Genomic DNA, 16842 nt, shown 5'->3' on the forward strand with positions numbered 1-16842 from the left:
CTAAAAATTATCTGCTCCTAAGCAGTATCATTGTCAGCTCTCTTCATTAGCCAGTTCAGGCATTAAAGATAACACGTATTTAGATAACTTGACCTACAACAGATTAAGTTTATTGCCCTTCCTATCACCTCCCCAGTGACAATCCAACACTGGTAGAAATTATCTACTCGCTAAGTATACCATTGCCAAGTGAAAGATTTGGGATTCAGCTCCCTAATCACCTGGTTCTGCAGTGTTCTACCATACTTAAATAAAGCAGCTAGCAGTAACACCTCTGGTGAAATTTTTTATTAGAACAGTACATTTGTCTTGGTTACATGAAAACTGTTTTTCCCTAGAATCTTAGTAGGCAGACACAGGAAGTATCAAAGCAAAGGAAACCCCTTAAATGATCAAAAGGACGTTAAATATGTTCGCACTAGCAGTTGAATTGCAAAAAGCCAGTTATCAACAAGCAAAGATCTATGGTAGGCTTTCTCAGCAGGTAATGTACTTCTAACCCAAGGACTGAAATTTTCACTGAACACTGACCAATAATGGTAATGTTGAGAGAAAACTATTAAGTCAGCGCTAAAGTTAGGGCACGGACTTGCCTCTAGACTGGAAAATCTAGAGCCCTAGCTTGACTCCTCACGGCCCACTGCGTGAACACAACGAACAAAGTATCAACATTGCAATATGCACCTGCAATATAGATGTGAAAATGCAGTGTGCATTTGAGTAACAATATTTTAATAGTGGAAATATTCCTCAAGTTCATCAGTAGTTAGAAAAAAATAAGGATTTAGGGAAGATTGATTTTTTAGTTTCATATTTCACCCTTATGACTGATTTTCTGTTTCCTCTATTTGTCTAGCTATCATATCCATGGAATGATAAACACTGTCCAAACAGCTGAGCCTTCACCATATGCCCTCAAATAGTTGTCTTGTTATGGCTCCAGCTAGTCAAGTTATTTTCAGCAAAGGTCATCAAGTTCTGAAGTCCATTAGAAAGCAAGTACAACAAAAAAATCCCAGTATTTGTCAGTTTTTATCTATTGCAGCTGTCAAGGGACAATTATTCTAGAAAGATATCTGATGAGCAGCCTGAACTGAAATATCAAGATAAGTCCATTCTTACAGAGAAACAGACTTTGTCGTTATTGTTGTTCTATCCTGTTGTCCTTTTCTCTTCCCATAAATCCATATCCATAGCTAAAATCTATGCCCTAATTCAGAAATCAGATAATCCTCATGCAGGTCATTATGGTCAGAAATAACCCTATTTAAAAAATCCAAACACATCTGGTTCAAATGGAGGTCTTTATATTGCAGATTTTGAGGTATGACACATCAGCTTAATTCTCCATACTCTAACTGTACCTACATCTCTTCTGATTGTGCGCAAATCCAGTGTGAAGCTCAATCACAATTAGTCCCACATGTATCTTGTAAATATGCACTTGGATTTTCATATGTAATTACGCTTCACACATTGCCTAGAAAAAATTAAGTGCTGTATTTACTCCACATAAAACGTTTGGAATGAATAGTAAGAACAAAACCATCCTAGCTTCACTTTTTAAATATACCTTGGGCTGACCCTGTAGGGTCAGAGAGATAGAGCAGTTGAAATTCCTTGCTTACTCCAGACGCAGAAGAGACCACAGACAGACTGGAACACCATAAGCTCTCATCTCAGGAGATATTGCTTTGCCAGCAGAGAATTGCCTGTGTCAAATGGACTAAAGCCTTTAACTGACCTCACATAGACCAAATTGCTATGCTATTGTAAGCAGTGTGTGATCACCAAAACTAACAATCCTGGCCTATACATGCTATTATTTATTTTTTGGCCTGATCACTTCCCCACACATTGCCCACAGTCAAAACACCTATCAATTAAGACACAGCAATCTATGGTTAAGTAATCCCCTTAGTGTCTAATTCGAAGAAACACAATTTGTCATTCCTTGCTTCTACGGGGAATAGCACAATTCTGCTATATAGTACATGTAGACGTTATAGAGAAAGTAATCACATAGTGACTTCTATCAGTGTCAGTGTGAAAGGCAAAGACACTTAGCCAATAACAGCACGAAATGGAAGAAGCTGTCAAAGAACTGACTGGAAAAACTAAAGCTTGACATGCCACAGTTCATGTCAGCAGCACAGCTGTATCTGAAGGGCCAAGCCAGCTACCATGGTCTAAACTCAACAGATTTGCACTGAGCTTGTTTTCTTTACTTATCCACTTACCCAAACCAGGACAGAGATTTGCATGGCTATACTAGCAATCCTGGTATTGATTATTAGCACGAGTAGTTCTCAGTGTCAGGGCTACCATCACTCTTCATTACACTTGCTACTGCCCAAATGAGCATACGTTTTCTTTGTTCATCACCTTTACAGCAGCGATAGATAGGATGGTCTTTTCCTTAACTCTATATTACTACAAATTTCCAGGAATAATTTCTATCACTTTCATATATGGGATATGAAAATTTCTGTATCATTTGAATAACTATGCCAGAATCAATGTATTTCCATTGACTTAGAAGTACATTTACGAGATATTATCACGATTGCTCATTACACAATTTAATGAAAAGTTTATCAATGCAATCTCCCCACCCCCTTGAGGAAAAGAGTTGCCGATATAAGTTTTCAGAAAGGAATTTGCAAGTGCTAAGTGTTACAGTGTGTAACTCATGCAACAGAACATGAGAGTTATTCACAGCAATTCTGAAATCACACAATGGTAAAAACAGAGAACAAACTATACATCAAACATGTCTGCTTAAGATATTGTAATTACAAAGGGAAGAGAAAACAGGAAAGTTTACACACAAGGGTTATTGCCAGAAAAATCAATGAATACATGAGGTGCACACACTTAATGCAGGATGTTGCATTTTTAATTCTGTTCCCCCTCTCTTAGCTGTAGAACACAGTCTACCAGGAATGTGCATGGTAACACACTTGGACATACCAACTTTCAAATGGGTGCACGACAGCACCAAGTGCAAAACTGAAAGGGGGAGGAAATGAACAAAATCTGAGTATAAGAACTCAATCAGTTCAACAAAACACAAAGTATCATTCAGTGCCTACTGTGCCAGAGTCAGAGGTGTTACTTAGGAAAGAACCAGGTTTTTAAATTTACTAAGTTGTTCATTCCGATATTATTACAGTTGCCTAACAGATGCGAAAGATGTTCTCTTTGCAGAAAGAGATACTCATTTTTAAACCTGCCTCATTTCTATTTGGTGAGGAGCATGTGTCCTGAAACCAGGACAGCATGTGATCAAGAAAAGTGCATCCTCATTCTGAAACCTTATAAGAAAAACATATTTAGAATTTCTTAATCAGTCTAATATTTTTCTCAACCTAAATGTGGCAATCTATACAAAAGCCTAAAGATGGTATTTTGAGTTCATACAAAACAAGGCAATAACACTTAAAATAACTTAAAACATTTACACTACCTCTTGTCTTGCGTGATCCTATCCCAACAAACATTTTGTCCATGTCCTATTGATTTCATCAGCCATTATTATCCTCAAAGATGAAGCTCAACACTGGGTCATGTAATTTCTGACAAGATAGGCTGACAGAGCTTGTAACACTGCACACTCAAGTATTCTGCAAGTGCGTAGTAGCAGCTGTTTGTGACAGTCAAATAGGGTCAGACACATACAAGAATATTTTAAAGCCTTAAGAGTAAGAACGACCTTTGTCCAGGTCACTCTGGTTTGCCAGATAATTGACAGACAAGTTATTAAATTCAATGAATAAACATTCTGTAATAAGTCGTTCAACCAGCTGACTCAAAGGACTTTCAAATTTGCACTGCTGTGTTTGCTGGCCTGTAAGAGACTTACCCAAAGGAGCCCAGATTTCCACTGGAAACAGTTCTCCAACTCCAAACATTTTGGCCAAGCATATACAATTGCTAAGAGTGCAGACTTCAAAATTTACAGCTTTATTTTGATGCTACTGCTTTTCATTCTACCTGGGCCCAAAGAATACAAAGATCTGAAAATTTAACAAAAGCATGCTCCTTACCAGTGGCACGTAGTAACAGTATTTTCAGTCTGAAGTAAGTTGACAGGCTTTGTTCAAATCCTGATTAGAAGTCAGCTCTTGGTTCATTTCAGCTGTTCTACCCATTCCTTATTATTACTATATATATTTTAATACATATCTAGTCAGACAAGTGTTTCTTCACCAATCATTTGGGTTTACAAACAAATATTTGGCACATCTCACTACAGAAATCTAAGCATTTTAAGTCATTTGGGTGAGAATTCCAAGATCACAGGAAGACAGATCAACACCATGCTGACCTGCCACCTGTCACTTAAGTGTTTTGCTAGAAAACCACCATGCAGTCAGCTGCTACAAAGCAAGAAGCCATACAATTATTTCCAAGTCAGTGGATTTGCGTTTATCCTATTCACATAAAGGAGTGAAATCCAGATAGGGGTGGGGAGGCCAGTATATAGCAACCTTTGCCACTAGCATATACAAACTCCACAGGACATCAAGTTCTGGAGTTCGAAGTAATTCAGTACAGCCCATTTGCAGTACATGTAAACACCCTTTAGGAATTCAGACATACTTTCTTCGTTACAGTTTTCTTGAGCCTTTTAACACCAAGCTTTTTTTTTTTTTTGCTTTTTAAATGGGCAGTTGATGATGGTGCTTTTCAGAAGCATCACCCTACAGGCAAACCTGAATTCCATTTCAAGCAGAAGATTAAACTGTACACCTGCTCAATTTTAATAAAAAATCTTTCATTTCATGCAAACCCATTACTATAAAATGCTTTGTGTGAATATATTACTGTTAGTTACTCCAAGAGGTATCAGACAAAAGTGGTGATCCAGCTTTAAACATTCAATTCTTATATCGCAGGTAGGCTTCTAGGAACCTGTGTGTAGATACAGTTGGGACATACTTTAAGGAAGATTTTTCAAAAACTTTAATATTAGCTTAATTCTGCTTCCGGAAGTCTAAGGTCATTTTTAATCACTGTGTCACAGGCAAATGCAGTGTCTTTCAGTACATCAGAACGTCCCCAGACTTTAAGCCATAGCACCTAAGTTTTTTGTTTAACTCACACATTCCTTATCCTTATTTTTAACAAAATCTTGTGTGGGTTTTATTCTCACTTTTATTTTGGGCCTGGGCTGTAACATTACAAAAATCACCCAGCAGCTTCCCTTTTCAGCACTAGAAAGCTCTGTGCAGGGCCTGGAGGGGAAGTAGAACCAAAAGGTGATTTCACACCATTTGGAGATCCAATGGACCTCTGACAGCAAGTTCCAACTGCCTTTATTTGGCTAACAATCACTGTGGAAAGATCAACTAGTTAATTCTATATATTGAAGGCTATGAAAACTATTGAAAAATTCCTTCTACTGATAAGAACTCAACTGTCTTTCAGTAGACTCTGCATTACCAAGACTGAGGAACTGGCTCTCCAACTCAACTGTCCCTTCACATAAGCAACATAGCTTATCTTCCCTCCTCTGCTTCCTTCCCTTCCGGGAAGTAAATAAGGTAAACAAAATTCTCAACTACATATCATACAACTTTATTACCAAATCAATATTTTTCAAACTCAAACACAAGTTAGGGTCAAATGAAACTCAAAGCTCAAGGCAAAAGTGAAAATCAAACTACTCCTGTATGTTTCCTATGCAAAAAAAAAAAAATCTGCTTTCAACTGTCAACTTTTTTTTTTTTTGGAAGGTTAAGTAACTGAAAGCTTGGACATCATAGTTAAAATTAGTAAGCCTGACAGAAGATGCTCATTGCTGTACCTGAATATTAATAAAGTGATTAATTTTACTCTCTTCCCCCAAACCACAAATTAATGATGATGAGCAGAGGCTACTGTGAAAATCTGGGAATCCTGCCAGTTCCTAGTTGATTTGGATCTATCAAAAGGTCAAACACAGCCTAAGCCCCAGAGCCAATGAAGAGGCATTGCCATCTTTCATTACTGCAGAGAGAAGTTAACCAGGATGCCATAAAAATTGCACCCCTCTAAAGCAGCTAGTTGCACACAGAATCACATCAAACTTTTTCCAGAGCTATCTATTGCTGTCTGAGAATGGCACATGGCCAGGTAAGTCCAGTGCAGACACAACTCAGAGGTCTCACATAAGAATACACACGCTTTCACCACCTCCAAGTTGCTGTATCCCCAACCTGAGGCTAACGCAAGGAAGGGGCAGCTGCATGATGGCCTTTCACTCACACTAACTTCCTCCATCACCAGGTCTTGCTCTCTCGTTTCCAACACACCTTTTTCTTCTCCAGCATTGTCACATATTAAACCCATGCAGTTTCAACATATTACTCTGATCTGCTGATATAATCCTGTCACTTTGAAATTCTGCTCACGGATCAGAATCCTGTACAGAGTCCCATACAGAACAGATACCATAAAACCGTGTTGCCATCAATAAGTGAATTGAACTTAGACCACACAGTGGAAGCAACATTGACACACTGTGACTAAAGAGTGTATTAATTTAAGCTCTTTATCAGCATGAAGCTTTTGACAAGAAATCCAAGCTATCATGATTTATTGTCTCTCAAAGTAACAGTTCAGTAATACACGTTGTTCGGAAAACATATACTGGCAAGAAGGAAACATTTTCTGAAACACTCTGATCAAATAATTCCATCATAAAATATTTAGAGTGGGAGGCAAGTATACCTATTTGAGCACACAAAGACAATAAGGAGAGAGCATGTTTATGTAACCTAAATTGTTCTGAGCGAGCATTTACTCTTCACACACAAAGAATTATGAACAACAGTGTTAGGCCATTTCAGGCTTAATGGGTTCCCTGAGACCATATGATTAAGTAAAATGAAAACTCCAAATAAGAAAGTTTATTTTTTTCAATGTATTTGACACCACCTTTGGGAAGCGAACAAAGACACACTGTCAAAGCAGAAACCTGCACAAAATGTTACTGTTTGTTCCCCATGAATGCAGAGGTATACTTACTCAACGAAAGAAATTCCACTGCTCTCCTGAGATTTCCTCCCCCTAGTTGAATTTAATGCCAAGTTCACTTGGCTAAAATTTGGGTTGTGTTAGCATGCCAGATACAAGTTCCTGTAAGTCAGGTCTGTTAGTCAAAAATTAAGTGCAAAGTAAAAACTTGGTCTTACACAGTAACTTCAAAATTATATGAATTAAAAAATGATCAGCAATAGACCATCCTTACTTCACACAATTCAAGCATTGTTTTTAATTGAAAATACTTGGTAAATACTTGGTCTATTATGCAGCCTAATTTTGTGTAATGTCTCCTCCAGCTATGTCTTTTGGACATGTTAAGGGATCACAAAATTCTACACTGCTCATACAGTAACTACAGTATAGCCTCTCAAGTGTTTTAAGTTCCTTCAAAAGCTTCAGCTTATTCTGAAGTAAGCCTCCGGTTACCAATTCTTTTTATATGAAAACCATCAATGTAAGACAACTATTTGGTCGAGTGTGGTCAAAAGAACTTAGGAAGTACAAGGACAGGGTAACTTATCTGCTGGACCAGGGAAGCAGCTTCATATGTCACAGCAAGACATGAGTAGGGAAGACGTTAAGCCAAGAGGAATATAATTTAATTAAAAATGAAAGGGGAAAAAGAATAGAAACTGCCTCATTCAAAACAAAGTATGCCTGAAATTCCCACGGTTTCAACAACCAGGATTAGAACTGTGATTCTCAAATATCAGAATAAAACACAACTGAACCAGACTTGGTTCAGACTTTTTCTGAAAAACTATTGTAGGAAATTCCTGATTATTCTGTACTTTTAACAAAAAGATATGCTATATGAAATGTATACATAGACTTCAGATTTTCTCTCTATCCAAAAATAAGCTGGAAAGCCTCTTACAGAAACTTAAATGAATCATGAAGCCCCCAAACAGCTTTACATTAAATGTACAATTACTTTTAAATATTACGTGGGGTTTCAATATATTTTTGAAATAAACTAACATTAGGGCTAGAGCAAAGCCTGCAAAATGAAGTACGCAGAACCAGGGCATACAGTACGTAAATACACAGTAGTTGTGGTAAGCCAAAGCACCACAGCAAATGCGATCAGATGGAATCAGCATATATAGGCTGCCATTTAATGCTAGCCAATTGCTTAGAAAGGCCACAGCACTGAGCAAAAAAAAATATATTTTGCTCTTTGAAGATCATCCTCATTTTAGTTGAAATAAAAAATAATAGAAGGTAGAGGACAAAACTTTCTTTTGTTTTGTAAACACTTCATAATAAAAAAATATTTGTTTCAAGCAGTACATTCAAACCCCAAAGAAACACTATAAGCCACTAATATCTTTAATAGAACTGTTATGGAATTATATTAAAGACTACTGACAAGCATGCTTATTGCCCTGTGAAACAGGCACATCACCAAGAAAAATATACTATTGCAGCAATAGCATAAGCCGATTTTATCTACACGAGATGAAACCAGCAAGCAGTGAGACATAAATGAACTGCTAGGAAAGTTTATTTTTAAGCTCTAACTTGACACCGAATATACTTTGCAATACAAATTCTGAAGTTAATTCATTAAATTCAGAACATTCAAACAGGTAAATTATTTCAGGACAGACAGAACAATCACCAGTTTTGCTTTAAAACATTTAATATTTTCATTACAGCAAACTGAGAACAAACTACTAGATAAAAAACTAAAACTCCACTTACACTAAAGTACCATACAGAATCACAGGTGCTATTTTGAAGTTTGTAAAAGCAGCATAGTAATGCCTATGCAGATTAGCCTTCGTACTTCATAGAGAGCATGCAGCAGAAGTACTAGCAAACAGAAGCTGGTTTTCTCTGAACACTAATTAGAAACTCAAGAATGCACATCATAAGGGCAGGAAGAAAGACAAATCCTTAAGAAAAATATGACTTACCAGACAGACGAGTTTAGCTCTGTCTCAAATGCAGAGGGAACAAGAAATTTCTCTATTTGTAGATCTGTTTTTGTAGCCCTTTATGAAGGTTTCTCAAGAAATTAACTCACATGCAAGAGTCTGCAAAAGAAAAAGAGAAAAACTGAGCTCCTGGCTGCTGTTTTAGTTCTAAGAACATTTGAGCTATTTTCAGCAGCAATGGGCTTGCCTACAACCAAAATGAAAATGCAATACAGAATAACCAGCCTCCCAGCTCAAGCTTAGAAAAAAAAATAATCAGGAAATCCATAGCAAAAAACTTTGTTCATTGTCCCAATTTTTATTTAAAGAAACAGAAAGAGCAGGGAACAACCACTGTGAATGATGAATAAAAAACACTGTTAAAAGGAAATCTGGGACCTTGAAGACTTTTACCTCTGGCTTAGGAAATAAACCACCATAGATTTATTTTTTTTTTAAATGCAAAAAAAATATTTTGAGTTTGGCGATCTCTGAAGATGCTTTGCCTTCTTTATATAAGGGCTCATCTGAGACAGAAGTACTTCTATTTGCATTTAAGTGCATCATATCTGGCTGGTATACACATCCAAGGACAGGACAAATCAGTTTAGCAAGACCAAAGCCAGTAATCTGTTTCTAGTTTGCATCTTCAGTTTCCAGTTTCAGCACCAGTGCTCTTTTGGAAGCTTAGTGACCTGAAGCTGCTGGCACTCCATTTTTTTCTACCAGGGCCATTCAGTGACATGATAAAGATCTCCCTGCCCTCTTCTGCCATGCCCCCAACCAGCCACCTTACCCTCTCAAAATGTAAAAATACTGGGAAACAAAGTATTAACACAAATTAATGATCATAGGAAAAGACCCCAAAATACCTTGATGGGTATATAAAAGCTAATTACTTTGAAGTTTTAGACATCACAAGTAAACTAAGTCAGTGGAAAACAGTCATTGTTATTTAACTTTTTGCATCATCTTCTGGTACAGGAAGAAAACTTCAAGATGCCCCTCCACATATCTCAGCAGTTCTGACAGACACATCTTACTTTGCACTTTACCAGAACAACTTTTCCTACACACCCACACTGTTAGGCACTGCCACTGAAAAATTTGTAACTTTTGTTCAAGGAAAAGTTACGAGATTTGAAATTACTCTTTCTGCTCAAAACCTAAAACAGGCTGGTGTGGTAAAATTACAGATTATTTCAATATCTATTAAATTTCCAATGAAGTCTACTTAAGCACGCTAATTTAAAAACATTTTAGAATGCCATGGGTCACCTTAATTTCTGATTTATTTGTGAACAGTAACTGTTTGAAAGTTACACCAACACACAAAACAGGATGCCAGACACAGGCTATTTGGTAAGCTATTAAAAGAGTAAAGCAATGCTCATTCTTAAAAACAAACACAAAAAGCATATTTGTTCCTGAAGATTCATATAAAAATCATTAGCTATAATACACTTAATAACAAAAAAAGCTGCCGAGTGTGAAAATATAGCTCAAATTCTTTCAAGATTAGCTCAAGGGCATCCTTTCCACTTGATCCCAACTGTTCTTAGCATTACTGTAGTTAAAAGCAGCTATGACACAAAACACAACCCCACAGACTCTAAATAGTAACCCATTAAATTAATCATTATTGCTGCTTCATTGTTTAGGATTATTATTTTACCACAAAACTAGTTCACAGAAATTAATAAGCTCGGTTTATATTTAACTTGAGATCCATGAATAAAGAGATTTAAGGACTCCAGCAGCTTAAATTTCAGACAATGCGTGAATGTGTGAATTATAGCCAGCTTGAGAGTTGTAATGGTCAGGTGGAGCATGCAGTATAGTTTGTAAATAAATACAAGACTTGTATGTAGCAGACCACTAGTGTCAGATGCCACATTACCTTGCTATCCATAATACATTTGTCTGCTGGTTACAAGCTAAATCAATAAATATCTGTATGCCAAACACTAATACTATGCAAATATGAAAACAGAAGAATGTGTTAAAATCATTATTACCAGTATCAATTTACTACTGAAGTAATACACAACACTTCACAGCACAGCATTTCTTCTCTGAAGCATTTTCTCAGAAGGCAGATTTATAATTAGCTGATTTACCATCAGTGCTTAACCCATTTTGGTACCTTGTTTCTACATACACTCTCTGCAACTGTTTTTGTGCAAATAACACTTTACCTATAGTATTTCTAGCATTTAATAAACATGACAAAAGCACTGCTTAGGCATACATTGAGATATGCTTCAACTACTGGATATAAATTGGATGATCTTGATCTACAGGAAACATCAGATGCCATAAATATAATAAATACCATCTAGGTCTCAAAGTGAAATATATTTGTATGTTTATTAGTAAAACAGACAAATATATCACTACTACCAAGATTATCACCTTATAATTTTCAGAGGCTGATGATAATCATATCTCCCATTTTGTGGCTATCAGCAACACTAAAATCAAGCATGTAATTTCTTTAGTGGCACACTGCAGTGCAATTCAATCAAGGGTTGGTATTAAGCAATTCAAACATGACCAAGAAGTGTACAGTTTGCACTGCTAATGTAGGTACTTGGTGCAAGTCTCCAAGAGTTCCATGACCAGACACTACAGGAGAGAGTTCCAATAAACCAGAAGAAAGAACATGGATAGATGAGAGATATAGAAAACTGTTCAACATGCCGATAGACAGAAGAGCTACCTACCTCCTCCACTGCACAGATTTATGTAACAGAAAATATCTACTTTTCTGGACCTAACCTTTCAAACACAGCTGAGTCACTGAAGCCTCACACAGAATTGCAGAAGAATCCTCCTTTGAGAAGTCTCTCTGTGTACATTTCAAGATATGTAGATGAACACTGTACAACCAGGTGTAATAACTTTTTTCTTTTATTATTCTATACATGTTTTTATTCAGATCTTTCAATAGTAGTGGACTACCTTCTCATAACATAATGTGTCTAAACGAATTGCATGTTACTTGCTCCAGGAAGAAACAAGGAATAAGAATACAATTTTTTTCAATTTTTATTTTTTCCAAGTCACCATGTTTTTTGAATTTGAACTGAACTATGACACATAACATTAAATGCATTGAACATTAGAGAATGCAAGCACAACACATGCTCTGTGTATTTGCAGAGGTGTCTCAGTCTCTCAAGAGAGTTCATTCACAGAAATGACCATTTCCATCTCCAAAATGAAGATTTCCCAGATTACATTAAAAAAAAAAATCCACAGAAGTAGAGAAGCGAGCTATCAATCCCATGCTTTACCCTGAACTTCAGCTAGTTTCACAAAAGTCTTGGACACATATGATCCTGAAGGATCTTAAATATAAGAACGAACCTTTTCTCAATGTCTCAGATATGCTTTCAGTAGCTTCCAGTGCTGAAAAGCAAGGGAGCTATGAAGAAGTGTGGCCATTTTTGTGGACAAGATGGAATACCTAGTGACACAGATCATATATACCATTACTTGTGCTTTTTCCTACATAATGTAAAATAAATGAAAAACACATGGACACGTTAACTGAACCTACTGCCAGGGATGCCTGTCTTCAGACAAATGTATCATATGCCTATAAAACCAAAGAATTAATCCCCACTGACAGCAGTTTAATTTCTGAAGTTCAGCTAGGTGTTACTATTTTAGGTTTGGCGTCATCAGATGAGTTGTAACCAGCCTTCACCTATGCTCAGTATGAACATGCTCAGGAATGAAAGGGTGACAATTGTCACAAGTTGATCAGAACATGTACCTGAATAGTCTGTTTCTTGAAAATTGGTTTGAGGTTCATTTCTTTGATAGAAGTAGTCAACACCTCACTTTGAACATTTCTGTTCTATTTCACTCATATCTGACACAAGATATTTATAATTACCACAAAACTACTAAAAAGTAATTTATTGATGGTCCATTTGTCTCCTGCTTAATGTATCAGGATCAATAATTACACGTTAGCATAGGAAACCTGGTATAAATTTCCCACCAGTGACAGCTTCATTGTTATATATAAAACTTCTTTAGAAAATAATAAAAAACAAATTACATTAGCTCCTTTCTCCTACTCCAAAATTTCCAGGGCCACGTTAACCACAAAAACTTCTTAAATCCTTACTAGGTCAAATCTATGCACTGATCAGAAGTCATAATAAACTTCCATTAAGTACAATAATCAAGACTTATTAACGAAGCTTTTAGGTAGGAAAGCACTGCAGACAGCTTTCTTCTATATTAATAGTTCCTGCTCCCCCCTACCCCCTTATCATTAAATGCAATTGGCATTCTAGCCAGGTTACTTCAAAATACATCTTGATGCCCTATGACATCATGCATACCTCAGCCTCACGTAGTGGCAGTACTTTAAGAACCATCATATTACAATGACAGCACATTTAACCATGACTACAAATACACAAGCATTTTTCTTCATTTGGGTATGTATAAAAAGGTACCTTCAGAAATTTCTTAGACCATCTGTCACGGTTTAGCCCCAGTCAACAACTAAGCCCCACACAGCTGCTCGCTCACTCCCCCTGCCCCTGTGGGATGGGGGAGAGAATTGGAAGGGCCAAAGTAAGAAAACTCACGGGTTGGGATAAGAACAGTTTAATAATTAAAATATGTTATATTTTAATATAATATTATAATAATATTAATAATAATAGTAATATGAAAAGGAAAATAACGAGAGAGAAAGAGAGGCAAAACCTTGGGAGAAGGGGGAAAAAAACCCCCAAACAACAAGCGATGCAACTGCTTACCACCCACCAACCAACGCTGCCGGTCCCCAGGCCGCGATCACTGCTTCCCCCAGCCAACTCCCCCAGTTCATATACTGGGCATGATGTCATATGATATGGAATATACCTTTGGCCAATTTGGGTCAGCTCTCTTAGCTGTGCCCCCTCCCCTCCTAGCTTCTTGTTCACCCGGAATGGGAGGCTGGAGAAGTCCTTGACTAGTACAAGCACTACTCAGCAACAACTAAAACATCGGTGTGTTATCAACATTATTCTCATACTAAGTCCAAAGCACAGCACTGTGCCAGCTGCAGTGAAAAAAATTAACTCTATCCCAACTAAAACCATGACACCATCATATGAAAAAGAACTCCTGAAAAACCTTCAACATTGAAAAACCTACATAAACATCAAATTCTGAATTTCAGTGTCTACTACGGGTTCATAAGAGCTACACATTGAAAAAGGTGGATCATTTATTGAAAAATAAATGGATTCAAGCTTTCAGAACATAGGACTCAACACTGCAAGAAAGAATACGTAGGCAGCCAAGTTACTGTGATAGTTACATCTTGCACTTTTTCCTAACCCTAAAGAAACTGTTACCTCAATGAACTACCCGTGGTGATTATGTTAAAATACTTCAAAAAGTCTCCCAGAGTGGCTACAAAGCAGTCTTGCTCTTACGTACGTATCTGTCCCAGCACACAACAATAGACATTTCAAGAAGCGGGAAATTATCTACATCCCTCAGAGACAATGAATTGCACCCTGTGAGAATACTACAGAAGTGACACACGCACTAATTATCACTGCTTTGTGTCTTTATAACTCCCATACTGAAGCTCTGGTTAGAGAACTCTCATCTTTGAAAAAACTTTCAAGGGTGAGTGAAGTTTGTTGAAGTCCATACAATGGAATTTTTTTTCCATTGCACTGTAAGCACATTGGTTTCCCATATAAGCAGTTTCATTCTCCAGTATCTCCATATACCCCAAAATAGCTCCCCACATTAAAAAAAAAAAGTGCTCCAACCTGTCTGAAGTTTTTTCCCATCATTTCCTTCAAACAATTAATGGTGGATGGCCCACCTCACTAACATAATTAGGTACTAAAGTTACTACACTTTTCTCTCCAGGTTTGGTATAAGAGTGCTTCATCCCCACATAACTCACTAGAAAAACTTGGAAACTGGGAAGGAAGACCAAAAAGAGGAAAAGAGGAAGCTTAGAATTACGGGGTGGGTTTTTTTGGCTTGTGTTCCTCAGAAAGCACTCAAGAGCAGGCCAAGAGTTATCAGGCAATCTCTGATCCAGCAGGGTATCCAAGAAGCCTTCTGAATTTGTTACAGAAGTGTTTTACTGATAACTCACACATTTGAGACATCGTTCAAGACACCCAGTATGAAGAATCATGCTTTCACTTCATTAACACCAACTGATGTTTGCGCAAAGTGGCAGATGTTTGATGAAAAGTTGTCTCTGCTGCTGTTCTAGAGAACAGCAGGTCTGCGTTCTCTTTAAAAGACACCATCTGTCTTTAGCTATATTCAGCTCTCATTTTTGACTTTAGAATTTGATAAGTCTGGTCTGCCTCTCCCCCATCCTGACTATAATAAAATTTTGTCTGGTGATAGAAAAAGAATTATGTAAGACTTAAACCCCCAGCCAGATTTTTGTGAAAGACATCTTGTAAATAAGCAGCTCTGCCATCACAGTAAGTTGAGTTCACTATACAGCTTAAAATTTGTTTTTCAGGAATCGTCATATTTCTGAGAATTTTCACAAAAGTTAAAGTGTCACTGACTCTCTTTATGGTTACATGTTTCTGAAGATGCAAAAGGCTTTGATATAGAGTCAGTATCTACAAATTTGTGACCTTTATGCTTCTGCAAGGTCTAATATATTAAAACCAAAAAACCACAAGATCTTTATCAGGACAATACATTTCTGGAAAATCAGTCTGCTTTCTGAATAGAAGCTGGAAAGACAGCCTGTACCAGATTTTCTGCCAGTCACCTTTGGCAAAACTGGACTGAGTTTCATTGCTGCAGATTTAGTTTGATATCTAAGGACTCAAAACCCATGTTTTGTCAGTTATTGAAATGTTTATAATTTTTTAATGTTTAACAGCAGCATTATATAATATAGAATCCTTTAAAAAAATACAATACCTTTAACTGAGCACCAAATACATTAAAACATACAGAGACTATCAAGCCTGAAGTGAAATCACATGCATTTAAAAATCCCCAACTATTAAAAGCATATTATCTAAATATTTGGAGCTTCTTGGTCATCTACCGTAACCAGTTGCAATACTTACGCCAACTTCATATATCTGGCAGCAAACCATATAAATGCTGTCCTAATGATGTGAAAAGCAACTACAGTCACTCCAGCTATCAGTATGAAACTGGACCAAGAGAATGATATGACTGCTAAAAGCACTATTTTGCTAGTAAAACTAACTCGCCCTGTTCCAAAAGTAAACAGTTAAAAACATATGGGGAAATAAATATGAAAAGGCCTTTTCAGGAAATGGAGAACAGAAGCTTATTGTTTATCTCAGTCTTGATACCCACTGCTAGTCCATTGTTTCAAGAACTTTGTACAAGGTTATTTGTCTTTCACACTAATTTTCTGCTAGAATGTGTTCAACTGCTGCGTAATATTGTGGGGGCTTTTTTGGGTGGGTGCTGGGTGTATTAGAGAGCAGGGTTGCCCTAAAGGCCTAAACTTCAGACATATAAACAAGCTAGCACTCTAAACCTGCAATGTTCACTGTGACTTACCAACTCAAATGACTGGATTTGTTGAATTAGATGTTCAAAAGGATTTTTGAGCCCAAATCCAAAGTGACAATCTTTAAAATACCCATTTTACATATGCCCAAATTCCTAAGTGTCTGTATATCTTTTACACTAAAGTTCCCAGTTACCCAAAATTCTCCCGCTGGACCAAGCAAGCAGTGTCTCATCTTGATGAAACCACTTTGGTGACAACTGTCACATACAAACTTGTGTTTTATCCACCTTGCATCTGAAGCACAAACATCCATAAGCAGTTCTCAGGTTATTTTCACTCTTCATAAAAAAACATGGAAGATGGTGTTACTCC

The 16842-nt window shown here is 37.0% G+C and overlaps 1 protein-coding gene across 30 annotated transcripts in view; it reads right to left on the reverse strand.

Annotated features, from left to right (window-relative positions):
- The window catches only part of SORBS2 (sorbin and SH3 domain containing 2), a 232611-nt gene that overhangs the window by 137680 nt on the left and 78089 nt on the right, over positions 1-16842 (reverse strand). For 20 of the 30 annotated variants that reach the window (XM_075091302.1, XM_075091300.1, XM_075091289.1 and 17 more), the window contains one exon: positions 8955-9074. The gene's annotated coding sequence lies outside the window, so the exon portion shown is untranslated. Of the gene's footprint in view, positions 1-8954; positions 9077-16842 lie in introns of those variants that run through there. The other 10 variants (XM_075091288.1, XM_075091285.1, XM_075091283.1 and 7 more) reach the window with 2 other exon arrangements.

The sequence above is a fragment of the Phalacrocorax aristotelis genome, chromosome 4, assembly GCF_949628215.1.
Source record: "Phalacrocorax aristotelis chromosome 4, bGulAri2.1, whole genome shotgun sequence".
Classification (NCBI taxonomy): domain Eukaryota; kingdom Metazoa; phylum Chordata; class Aves; order Suliformes; family Phalacrocoracidae; genus Phalacrocorax; species Phalacrocorax aristotelis.